A 12122-nucleotide genomic window follows, 5' to 3' on the forward strand; every position below is an offset into this window, starting at 1 on the left:
CCTTGGGAGACTGAGCAAAGAAAACATTGGTGGAATTTATATCAGAGAATGTTTTACCTACGTTTTCTTCTAGGAGACAGGAAATAGCAAGGGGATTTTCTTTATGTGAGGAGGCACTGTTAGTTTTTGAGGCATAGGATCCAGACAGAACACAGAATGGTACACATTCTGTGGAATGGAACACAGAAAGGTTGCAGCAGCTGTTCAGAATGCAATCTACGATGAGAAAAAAAAGAGCTACTACTCAGACACTACTGGATCATTTTTTCAAGAGGGTAGATAGAATTGAATCCAGCAAGGAACCAGTCCAATCAGTGTCAGTCATGAGTGAAATTGCAGCTTGCCCTCCATCTCCTGTTGCTGACGATCATTCATCTCTACCATCTCCCATCTCCTCTTCCTCCTCCAGTCAGTAACTCTTCTTGCTTGTTCACTTGATGCCAGCCCCTGTATGCCAGCTGTTGTACCAATCTACAGTACTTTTCAAGGTACTGTACTGTAAGATAAAAAAATGTTCTATTTTTTGTGTTTGTTTTTATGTTTTATTTGGCGAAAAGTATTATAAATCTACAACAGTATAGTACTCTAGAGCTGATTGTGTTAGTTGGGTGCCTAGGCTAACTTTGTTGGTCTTGGTGAACAAATTGGACTTACTACTAATGCACTCTCAGAACTGAACTCGTTCATATGTTGGGGACTTACTGTACTAAAAAAATGTCTCAAATCAATGATCTCAGTTTCCACCTAAAGAAACTAAAATAAAAGCAGCTAAAGAAATCTGAAGTAAACAGAAGGAAGGAAAATAATAAAGATGAGAGGGAAAATTGAGGACAAAAAAATAGAAATACTATAGGGAAAAAACAGTGAAATAAAAAATTGATTTTTTGAGAAGATCAAGAAAATTTGTAAACCTCTAGCCTGACTGGTGGGGAGAGAAAAAGAAAAATTCACTAATATCAGGAATGACAAAGAACTGTAGAGTCCACAGATATTAAAAGGATAAATTACTTGAAAGCCACAAACTACCAAAGCTCACTCCAGAAGAAATATATATATTAAAGAAAATAATCTTGTAATTATAATATTCTATCAGATATTTTAGGAAGAAATAACACTAGTTTTAAACAAACTCAAGAAAACTGAGGAGAGAAAATACTTTCCCATTCATTCTCTGAGGCCAAATTACCCTGACAACAAAACCAGACAAAAACATTATCAGAAAATACAACTGTTGACCAATATCCCTCATGAACACAGATATAAAAATCTCAACAAAAATTGGCAATATATAATCCACCAATATATAAAATAAAACAGCATGAACAAGTGGGCTTTATCCCAAGAGTTTAATATTAGTTTAACTTTTATTAATAAAAATCAACACCGTAGCGGCGCGCGAGCGGGCCAGGCGGGTGGCCGAGTTTTCCAAGAAATAACTTCACCAAGATGTCCAGTGATCGGCAGAGGTCCGATGATGAGAGCCCCAGCACCAGCAGTGGTAGTTCAGATGCAGACCAGTGAGACCCAGCAGCTCCAGAGCCTGAAGAACAAGAAGAAAGAAAACCTTCTGCCACCCAGCAGAAGAAAAACACCAAACTCTCTAGCAAAACCACTGCTAAATTATCCACTAGTGCTAAAAGAATTCAGAAGGAGCTAGCTGAAATAACCCTTGATCCTCCTCCTAACTGCAGTGCTGGGCCTAAAGGAGATAACATTTATGAATGAAGATCGACTATACTTGGTCCACCAGGTTCTGTATATGAAGGTGGTGTGTTTTTCCTGGATATCACATTTTCATCCGATTATCCATTTAAGCCACCAAAGATTACTTTCCGCACCAGAATCTATCACTGCAACATCAATAGTCAGGGAGTCATCTGCCTGGACATCCTTAAAGACAACTGGAGTCCTGCTTTGACTATTTCAAAGGTTTTGCTGTCAATCTGTTCTCTTTTGACAGACTGCAACCCTGCGGATCCTCTGGTTGGAAGCATAGCCACTCAGTGTTTGACCAACAGAGCAGAACATGACAGGATAGCCAGACAGTGGACCAAGAGATATGCAACATAATTCACATAATTTGTATGCAGTGTGAAGGAGCAGAAGGCATCTTCCCACTGTGCTGCAAATCTTTATAGCCTTTACAATACAGACTTCTGTGTATATGTTATACTGATTCTACTTTCTGCTTTTATCCTTTGGAGACTGGGAGACCCCCCAAAAAGGTAAATGCTATCAAGAGTAGAACTCTGTAGCTGTAGATTAGTTCTGTTTAAAACGCCTACTTGCAAGTCTTGCTTCTTTGGGATATCAAAATGTATTTTGTGATGTACTAAGGATCCTGGTCCTGAAGTCTACCAAATATTATAGTGCATTTTAGCCTAATTCATTATCTGTATGAAGTTATAAAAGTAGCTGTAGATGATTAGGAATTATGTCATTTGTATTAAACCCAGATCTATTTCTGAGTATGTGGTTCATGCTGTTGTGAAAAATGTTTTTTACCTTTTACCTTTGTCAGTTTGTAACGAGAGGATTTCCTTTTACCCTTTGTAGCTCAGAGAGCACCTGATGTATCATCTCAAACACAATAAACATGCTCCTGAAGGCATAAAAAAAAAAAATCAATGTAATTCACCATATTAGCAAGCTAAAAAAGAAAAAACATATAATCATCTCAATCAACGCAGAAAAATCACTTTATTAAATTCAACACATGTTTCTGATTTTTTAAAATCTCAGCAAACCAGCAATAGAAGAGGATGTCCTCAATCTTCAAGGGGAATCTATGAAAAACCTTCAATTAACTAGAACTGGGAATAAGCAAGGATGTCTGCTCTGACCACTTCAACATTGTACTGGAGGTTCTAGCCAGTGCAAAACAGCAAGAAAAAGAAATAAAAGGTAGCCAGGTTGGGAAGGAAGCCGTTAAACTAACTTTATTCACAGGTGGTATAATTCTTTAGGTAGAAAACTGTCAGGAATCTACAGAAAAGCTACCAGAACTAATAAATGAGCTAAATAAGGTTGCAAGACACAAGGTCAATATTTAATAATCAATTATAGTTCTATAAAATAGCAACAAACAATTGGAAATTAGATTTTTTAAAGCACACAATTTACAATAGCCTCAAAAATATAAAAAACTTTGATCTGTTTACTGAAAACTATAAAATACTGCTGAGAGAAATTACAGAAGATCTAAATCACTGGAGAAATAGGCTTTTCATGAGTTTGAACACTCAGTATCGTCAAGATGTCAATTCTCCACAAATCGAGCTAAAGATTCAATGCAGTGTCAGTCAAAATTCCAACAGAGTTTTTTTTAATTGGCAAGCTAAAATTCATCGAGAAATGAAAAGACCCAGAATAGTTGAAACAATTTTGAAAAAGAAAAGTTGGAAAATTAATACTAGCTGATTGAAAGACTTCACAAAACACAAAAACTAAATTGAGATGACTCACAGACCTAAATGTAAAACCTGGTTTCCCCAGTTTTTATGGCTCAGAGGTAAAGAATCTAAATGTAAAAACTGAAACTATAAAGCTCCTAGTGGAAAACATAGCAGAATACCTTTGAGACAAAAAACAAAAAACCAAAAGACCTAAACATTATAAAAACAGATAAAATAGACGTTATCAAAATTGAGACTTTGGCTCATCAAGACACCATTAAGAAAATTAAAAGGCAAATCACAGACTGGGAAAACTATTTGTAATGCAAATGTCTGACAAATGCCTTATAATCAGATTATACAAGGAGCCTTCCACAAATCAGTAACAGAAAAGGAACCCAATTTTAAATAAGCAAAAGATTTGCATGAAAGGATATTCAGCTTTTGAAAGAAAGTGAAAGTGTTAGTTGCTTAGTTGTGTTGGACTCTTTGTGACCCCATGGACTGTAGCCCACCAGGCTCCTCTGTCCATGGAACTTCTCCAGGCAAGAATACTACAGTGGGTTGCCATGCCCTCTTCCAGGGTATCCTCCCAACCCAGGGATTGAACCCAGGTATCCCACATTGCAGGCAGACTCTTTACCATTTGAGCTACTCAGGAAACCCCACTCAACTTTTAGTTACCACAGAAATGCAAATTATTTCCTCGAGGAGACACTACACATCGACTAGAACGGCTAAACTTCTGAAATCTCGAACACCAAATGTCTATAAGGATGCAAAGCAGCTAGAGCTCTCATGTATTTCTGGAGGAAGTGTAAACTGGTACAACCACTTCAAAAATATATCTAACAATTTCTTGTGAAGTTAAATATATACCTGTCTTAGGATCCAGCTATGTTTATTCTCAGAAAAACAAAAATCGGAAGCAAAAATCAGAAACAACCTAATGCAAATATCAGGACAATTGACAAATACATTGTATTCTACTCATACATTGAGATTATACTCAGCAATAAAAAAAAGAAGGAACTACTCATACACCCATCAACACACATAAATTTCAAAAACATTAGGCTTGGTGAGGGAAGTCGAACACAAAAAAGTACATTTTACATGTTTTTGTTTCTATGCAGTTTGTGTGTGTGTGCTCAGTCATGTCCGACTCTTTGTGACCCCATGGACTGTATCTTGCCAGGTTCCTCTGTCCATAGGATTTCCCAGGCAAGAATACTGAAGCAGGTTGCCATTTCCTACTCCAAGGGATCTTCCCAATCCAGGGATTGAATCCACATCACTTGCATCTCCTGCACTGACAGGTGGATTCTTTATCACTAGTGCTACCTGGGAAGCCCATGAAGTTTAAGAATAGCAAAATTAATCTATGGGGATGGAAATCAGAAAAGTGGTTCCCAGGGGAATAGCAAGGGGGGAGGTGATAGAATGGAAAGGACACAATGGCAATACATTACGGATTGAGGTGTAATGTTCAGTTCAGTCGCTCAGTTGTGTCCGACTCTTTGAGACCCCGTGAACCACAGCATGCCAGGCCTCCCTGTACATCACCAACTCCCGGAGTCCACCCTAACCCATGTCCATTGAGTGGGTGATGCCATCCAACCATCTCATCCTCTGTCTTCCCCTTCTCCTCCTGCCCTCAATCTTTCCCAGCATCAGGGTCTTTTCCAATGAGTCAACTCTTTGCAGCAGGTGGCCAAAGTATTGGAGTTTCAGCTTCAGCATCAGTCCTTCCAATGAACACCCAGGACTGATCTCCTTTAGGATGGACTGGTTGGATCTCCTTGCAGTTCAAGGGACTCTCAAGAGTCTTCTCCAACACCACAGTTCAAAAGCATCAATTCTTCTGTGCTAAGCTTTCTTTATAGTCCAACTCTCACGTCCATACATGACTACTGGAAAAACCACAGCTTTGACTAGACGGACCTTTGTTGGCTAAGTAATGTCTCTGCTTTTTAATATGCTGTCTAGGTTGGTCATAACTTTCCTTCCAAGGAGTAAGCGTCTTTTAATTTCATGGCTGCAATCACCATCTGCAGTGATTTTGGAGCCGAGAAAAATAAAGTCGGCCAGTTTCCCCATCTATTTGCCATGAAGTGATGGGACCAGATGCCATGATCTTAGTTTTCTGAAAGCTGAGCTTTAAGCCAACTTTTTCACTCTCCTCTTTCACTTTCATCAAGAGGCTCTTTAGCTCTTCTTCACTTTCTGCCATAAGGGTGGTGTCATCTGCATCTCTGAGGTTATTGATATTTCTTCCGGCAATCTTGATACCAGCTTGTGCTTCTTCCAGCCCAGCGTTTCTCATGATGTACTCTGCATATAAGTTAAATAAGTAGGATGACAATATGCAGCCTTGATGTACTCCTTTTCCTATTTGGAACCAGTCTGTTGTTCCATGTCCAGATCTAGCTGTTGCTTCCTGACCTGCATACAGATTTCTCAAGAGGCAGGTCAGGTGGTCTGGTATTCCCATCTCTTTCAGAATTTTCCACAGTTTATTGTGATCCACACAATCAAAGGCTTTGGCATAGTCAGTAAAGCAGAAATAGATGTTTTTCTGGAACTCTCTTGTTTTTTTGATGATCCAGTGGAAGTTGGCAATTTGATCTCTCGTTCCTCTGCCTTTTCTAAAACCAGCTTGAACATCTGGAAGTTCATGGTTCACGTATTGCTGAAGCCTCACTTGGAGAATTTTAAGCATTACTTTATTAACATGTGAGATGAGTGCAATTGTGCGGTAGTTTGAGTATTCTTTGGCATTGCCTTTCTTTGGGATTGGAATGAAAACTGATCTTTTCCAGTCCTGTGGCCACGGCTGAGTTTTCCAAATTTGCTGGCATATTGAGTGCAGCACTTTCACAGCATCATCTTTCAGGATCTGAAATAGCTCAACGGAATTCCATCACCACCACTAGCTTTGTACACATTACGCCACTAATGTACACATTTGTCAAAACTCACCAAACTGTACACTTAAGAGCTGTTCAGCTTACTGTATGCAACCATATCTCAAAAGAACCAAAAAAAAGCAAGTTTAAAATACAGGCAAATAGTCTCTAAATATATGAAAAATTGCTCAACCTTAGTTATAAAAGAAATATAAATTAATGCTATCCTAAGATTTCACTTTCACCAATCATATTTGTGAAACATCAAAATGTTCCAAGGTATAGTCTGTAGGCAAAATTGCAGGAAAAACAGCCATGTTCATATATTGCTGGGTAAGTGCAACATAATGTAACTATGAAGGGTATTACCAAGTACAACTATATATGCACTTACCTTTGGCCCAGCAATCAAAACCTCTAGGACTCTATCCTGAAGATAAATACCTCCATAAATACAAAACAAATGCATAAGATCATTAAGACATTATTTGAAACAGGAAAAGACTGAATATTTCCTCAAATGTCCATCATTAGGAGATGGTACATGCAAAGAACAGTGAAGTACCATGAATTGATAATAATTCTTAGGACATATTCAGTGGGGGAAAAAAAAAACAACATATAGAGATATACCTTGATATATGATATATATATACCAGATATAGAGAACAAACTAGTGGCTAGCAGTAGGGAGGGGGAGGGACAACATAGGGGGTAGGGGATTTTTTGAAAAGGGTTATGGGTGGGACTTTGCTGGTGGTCTAGTGGTTAAGACTTGGCACTTTCATTCCAGGGGTGTGGGTTTGATCTCTGGTAGGGGAACTTAAGCAGTCAATCCTAAAGGAAATCAACCCTGAATATTCATTGGAAGGACTGATGCTGAAGCCAAAGCGCCAATATTTTGGCCACCTGATGCACAGAGCCAACTCATTAGAAAAGACCCTGCTGCTGGGAAAGATTGAAGGCAGGAGGAGAAGGGGACGGCAGAGGGTGAGATGGTTGTATGGCATCACTGATTCAATAGACATGAGTTGGAGCAAACTCCAGGAGATGCTAGAGGACAGGGAAGCCTGGCGTGCTGCAGTCCATGGGGTCACAAAGAATTGGACACAACTGAATGACTGAACAACAAGGGGGACTAAGATCCCACATACTGCTAGATATGGTGCCAAAATGAATGAATAATTTTTCCTTAAAAAAGGGTTATGGGATTATGTGAAATCATGTGTGAAACTTTTGAAAATTCTAAAGCACTATAGATTTTTAATAACTTTCCTTCAATAACTTTTAATTGCTTAGTAGTATTCCTGTGTATGGTTATTCTAAAATTTATTAATCAGCTGATGAACATTTGGGTTGTTTCATTGTTGCTATGTCAAATAAAGCTGCTACAAAAACCCACAACAGCAAAAAACCAAAGTGCCAAATAACGTATACAGCATGCTACATCTTGTGTAAAAAAAGAAGGGAACTAAAACTATATACACGAATTTACTTTTGGAAAAAGAAACAGGAAATATGAACTAACAAATTGAAAATGGTTACTTATCAGTGGTGAGTGAAGACAACTGAAAGGTGAAAGGGATGGGAACAAGACTTCCCAGAAGGCACCTTTTAGCATATTCTTGCATATTGGACTCTGTAAATGTTATATATTTTTAAAATAAAGTTAAATCAGAAGAAAGGGTGTGGGGAGCTATTAATAGATGGGGACTGAAGGAGGCCTAAAATGCAGGTTTCAGAGTGCTAGCATGACATGGACTTAATTCAGCGTTAACTAGCAAATTATCTAATGGCTCTTCAATGGACTCTTATTCATGAAATGTTTGTGTTGACATTATCTGGAGGAGCAGATGGAGTTGGTCTTACAGAGACATTCTATTTCATCAACTCTGAACCCCATTTGATTCAGGAAAACTTATGACAGGATAATTTGCAGGCTGATCAATATTGTAGAACTATCCAGGTTTTGTATACAATCCACAGTTGTATTTTCAAATCTTTGTTACTTATTAGGTTTTCTTAACTGAAATTTTTGATGTATCAATAGCTCATACCATTTTGAACTTGTCCCTACCCCTCTCAAATGTTTTCAGTACTGTAATCCAGAAAATCTTGTTGATCATTGATTTCGGTACTGATTTCCATTTATTAGACATAGAAGCTTTTCCATGTGCAGACGTTTCAAAATTTGCATCTGAATACATTTAATGAAAGATGACATTTAAATCACGTATATGAAGTTTTCTAAAGATAATATTCTCGTCTAGCTTCACCCTGCCAAATATATTGCTCTATCACAAAGTGGAGAGCTAAAGTTAACACTTAGCTGCATGCATGCTAAGTTGCTTCAGTTGTCTGACTCTTTGCGACACTATGGACTGCAGCCCTCCAGGCTCTTCTGTCCATGGGATTCTCCAGGCAAGAACACTGGAGTGGGTTGCCATGCCCTCCTCCAGGACATCTTCCCGACCCAGGGATTGAACCTGTGTCTCTTATGCCTCCTGGACTGGCAGGGGGGTTCTTTACCACTAGCGCCACCTGTGTATTTGCTTTCTCCTCTTTTCTCCCCTTACTCTTCTGTATCTCTGGGCATTTGTGAAAGTAGGTAATTCAGAGTATTGCTTTGTGTTAACCATACCTTTAATCTATTTGAAACCATTATACACTTACACCTGATTATAAATACCTTAAAATAGTCCTTATGTTCATGAGGAAACTCTTTGTTGTTCATATTAAGACATGTTCCAATTTTTTTAAATTATTAAAAATAGTAATAAAAGACATGTTTAATCACTTGGCACTAAGATCATGGCATCCAGTTCCATCACTTCATGGCAAATAGATGAGGGAAAAGTGGAACCAGTGGCATTTTATTTTCTTGGGCTCCAAAATCACTGTGGATGGTGACTGCAGCCATGACATTAAAAGACGCTTGCCCCTTGGAAGAAAAGCTATGATAAACCTAGACAGCATATTAAAATGCAGAGACATCACTTTGCGAACAAAGGTCCGTATAGTCAAAGCTATGGTTTTTCCAGTAGTTGTGTATGGATGTGAGTGTTGGACCATAAAGAAGGCTGAGCACCGAAGGGTTGATGCTTTCAAACTGTGGGGCTGGAGAAGACTCTTGAGAGTCCCTTGGACAACAAGATCAAATCAGTCAATTCTAAAGATCAACCCTGAATGTTCAGTGGAAGGGCTGATGCTGAAGGTGAAACTCCAATACTCTGGCCACCTGATTCGAAGAGGCTACTCATTGGAAAAGACCCTGATGCTGGGAAAGACTGAGGGCAGGAGGAGGGGGGCGATGGAGGATGAGATGGTTGGATGGCATCATTGAATCAATGGACATGAGTTTGAGCAAACTCCAGAAGATGGTGAAGGACAAGGAAGCATGGCATGCTGCAGTCCGTGGGGTCACAGAGTTGAACGCAACTTAGCGATTGAACAACACATGGCACTGGAAAGTTTTTAAACCCTGAAAGAACTGTGACTCCACATCTTTTTTCAGGTTGGTATACTTTAAATTTTCATATTTTGAATATTTTAAATCAGATTCCCACCTTAAACTAGATTGGTAAGTGGTAGTCAGATCGAGTTTTAAAAATGTATATACCTCTTTACATTGAGATTACTTTATTTCTTGAAGTTTATTTGGTTTATTTCCTTTCTTGATGTTAAGTTTCTTGAGGCCATTATTTGGTTTTAGGATGGGTACAACTTAGTAGACATCACTAAGACTTAACAGGAATTTCCCTTTCCTCTCTCATTTCCACTTTAATTCATTGTTTGCATTTCCATCCTGATAATTCACCATCTTTTTCAACCATGATTGTGGACCCTAGTGCAACCTAAACCCATACTTCCTTCCCATTCTACAGAGTGCAACAATCTAGGAGTATGATGTTAGATCAGTACTACTTCCAACATGCTTCTTCTTAAGACCAACTTAACTACTATGGCATATATCCCAGCTTTCTCAGAATGGCCTCATTTGGGGATTGATGCCCTATCCAATTGCTAATAGCATTGTCCCCTTTCGATCTCAAAGGGGTTCTGGTTTGGACTATAAAAATAATGTCAGCCTACTTATAGGTTATACATTTTAAGACATTTTTCCTGTTAAAGAAATATTTGAAATGAAGTTTCTTTCAAGCATGGCTATGGGGTAAACACTCAGCAATTCCTCTTTGCAGTGAGAGGTAGAATAGCATTTGCTCTGGAGTCAGATCAACAAAGTTGCAATCTTAACTTCAATACTTAATAACCACAAACCTCCGGCAAGTTACATGATCTCTCTTTGCCTCATTTTACTTACCTGTAAGATGGGGCTAAAACAGCAGTCCCTAACCTTTTTGGCATCAGGGTTTCAAGGAAGACAATTTTTTCATGGACGTGGGAGAGGGGGTGGTTCAGGTGGTAATGAGTGATGGGGAGCTATGGAGAGCAGATGAAGCTTTGCTCACTAGCTTGCCTGCACCTCACATCCTGCCTGTACCACCCGGTTCATAACAAGCTACAGACCGGTAGCAGTCTGCGACCTGGGGGTTGGGGATCCCTGGGCTAAAACATACCTCAGAGGGTCACTGTTGAGGACTAAAAATAAAATACTGTGCTTTGCACATAGTAGGTATCTTTGCTGTTGTTGTTCAGTCGCTAAGTTGTGCCCAACTCTGCAACCCCAAGGACTGCAGAATGCCAGGTTCCTCTGTCCTCCACTATCTCCCCAAGTTTACTCAAATTCATGTCCATTGACTTGGTGATGGTATCATCTCTAGAGATAGATGATACCATCTCGAGGTATCTTTAGGCCATACGAAAAAATACTATCCTCATTTTCCTGTTCAACTAAAAAGTAAGTCTTCCTTTCAATACCAAAATACTATCAATACATGGGTTGCTTCACGGTGTGGTGGTGGTTGGTGCTTTAGTTGCTAAGTCGTGTCCAACTCATTGTGACCCCATGGACTGGAGCCCACCAGGCTCCTCTGTCCATGGGACTTCCTAGGGAAGAATAGTGGAATGGGTTGTCATTTCCTACTCGAGGGGATCTTCCTAACCCAGGGATCGAACCCAGGTCTCCTGTATTGCAGGCAGATTCTTGACTGAGCCGCCAGAGATGCCACTTCATGGTATATATACGAAACTATTAATTACTGTGTAAAGCACTCAAGACCATGATACAGTGTTTAAAATTGATGATTGTGTTATTTCACAATGACCAATGTAATTGAATCCCAGTGCTTTTGGAAAGACCAGTGACTCCATCATCCCTCAAATTCAATACCTTTTTGCATCCACTGTGATCCAGTTGTTGTTCCCTGGCAAATGTCACCATCTTGTGCTAAACCCAAAGAAATCCACTTAATCCTCATCTTTGCAACAGGGTATGGTCACTTTTGAAGACTTAGTTTTTCTAGTATCACCAAGGCTGTTTTAACTTTCTTCTCCACTGCAATCTCCTCTCCTCTTATATGCTGGCATTCTTAAGTGGGTATTTGATCTATCTCTCCTCACCATACAGTTCTTGTATGATTTCCTCTGGCACCACCTCGATTATGGACATATAGATACATGGCTCTGGTTCAAGCTTCTCCTCATTCCAACTACTTGGATGCACTACAAGCAATAAGAACTAGAATACTTCTTATTCTAGTTAGAAGCAACCCCCCACCCACAGGTAGACATCTAGTCGGTCCTGAACTTTGTCTTTCAAATCTGTGCTCCTTTCCAAACTCACAACATCCAAAGTTCAAGTCCAAATCAGTTCTTCCTTGAATTTCCATGTTTTAGAAATATCCCTTGGGCAGACATG

The 12122-nt window shown here is 39.2% G+C and overlaps 1 pseudogene; it reads left to right on the forward strand.

Moving 5' to 3' along the window:
* The first annotated feature begins 1409 nt into the window (after positions 1–1409).
* Positions 1410–2456, forward strand: LOC122435117 (annotated as a pseudogene).
* The last annotated feature ends 9666 nt before the right edge of the window (positions 2457–12122 follow it).

Source organism: Cervus canadensis, chromosome X (assembly GCF_019320065.1).
Source record: "Cervus canadensis isolate Bull #8, Minnesota chromosome X, ASM1932006v1, whole genome shotgun sequence".
Lineage (NCBI taxonomy): Eukaryota > Metazoa > Chordata > Mammalia > Artiodactyla > Cervidae > Cervus > Cervus canadensis.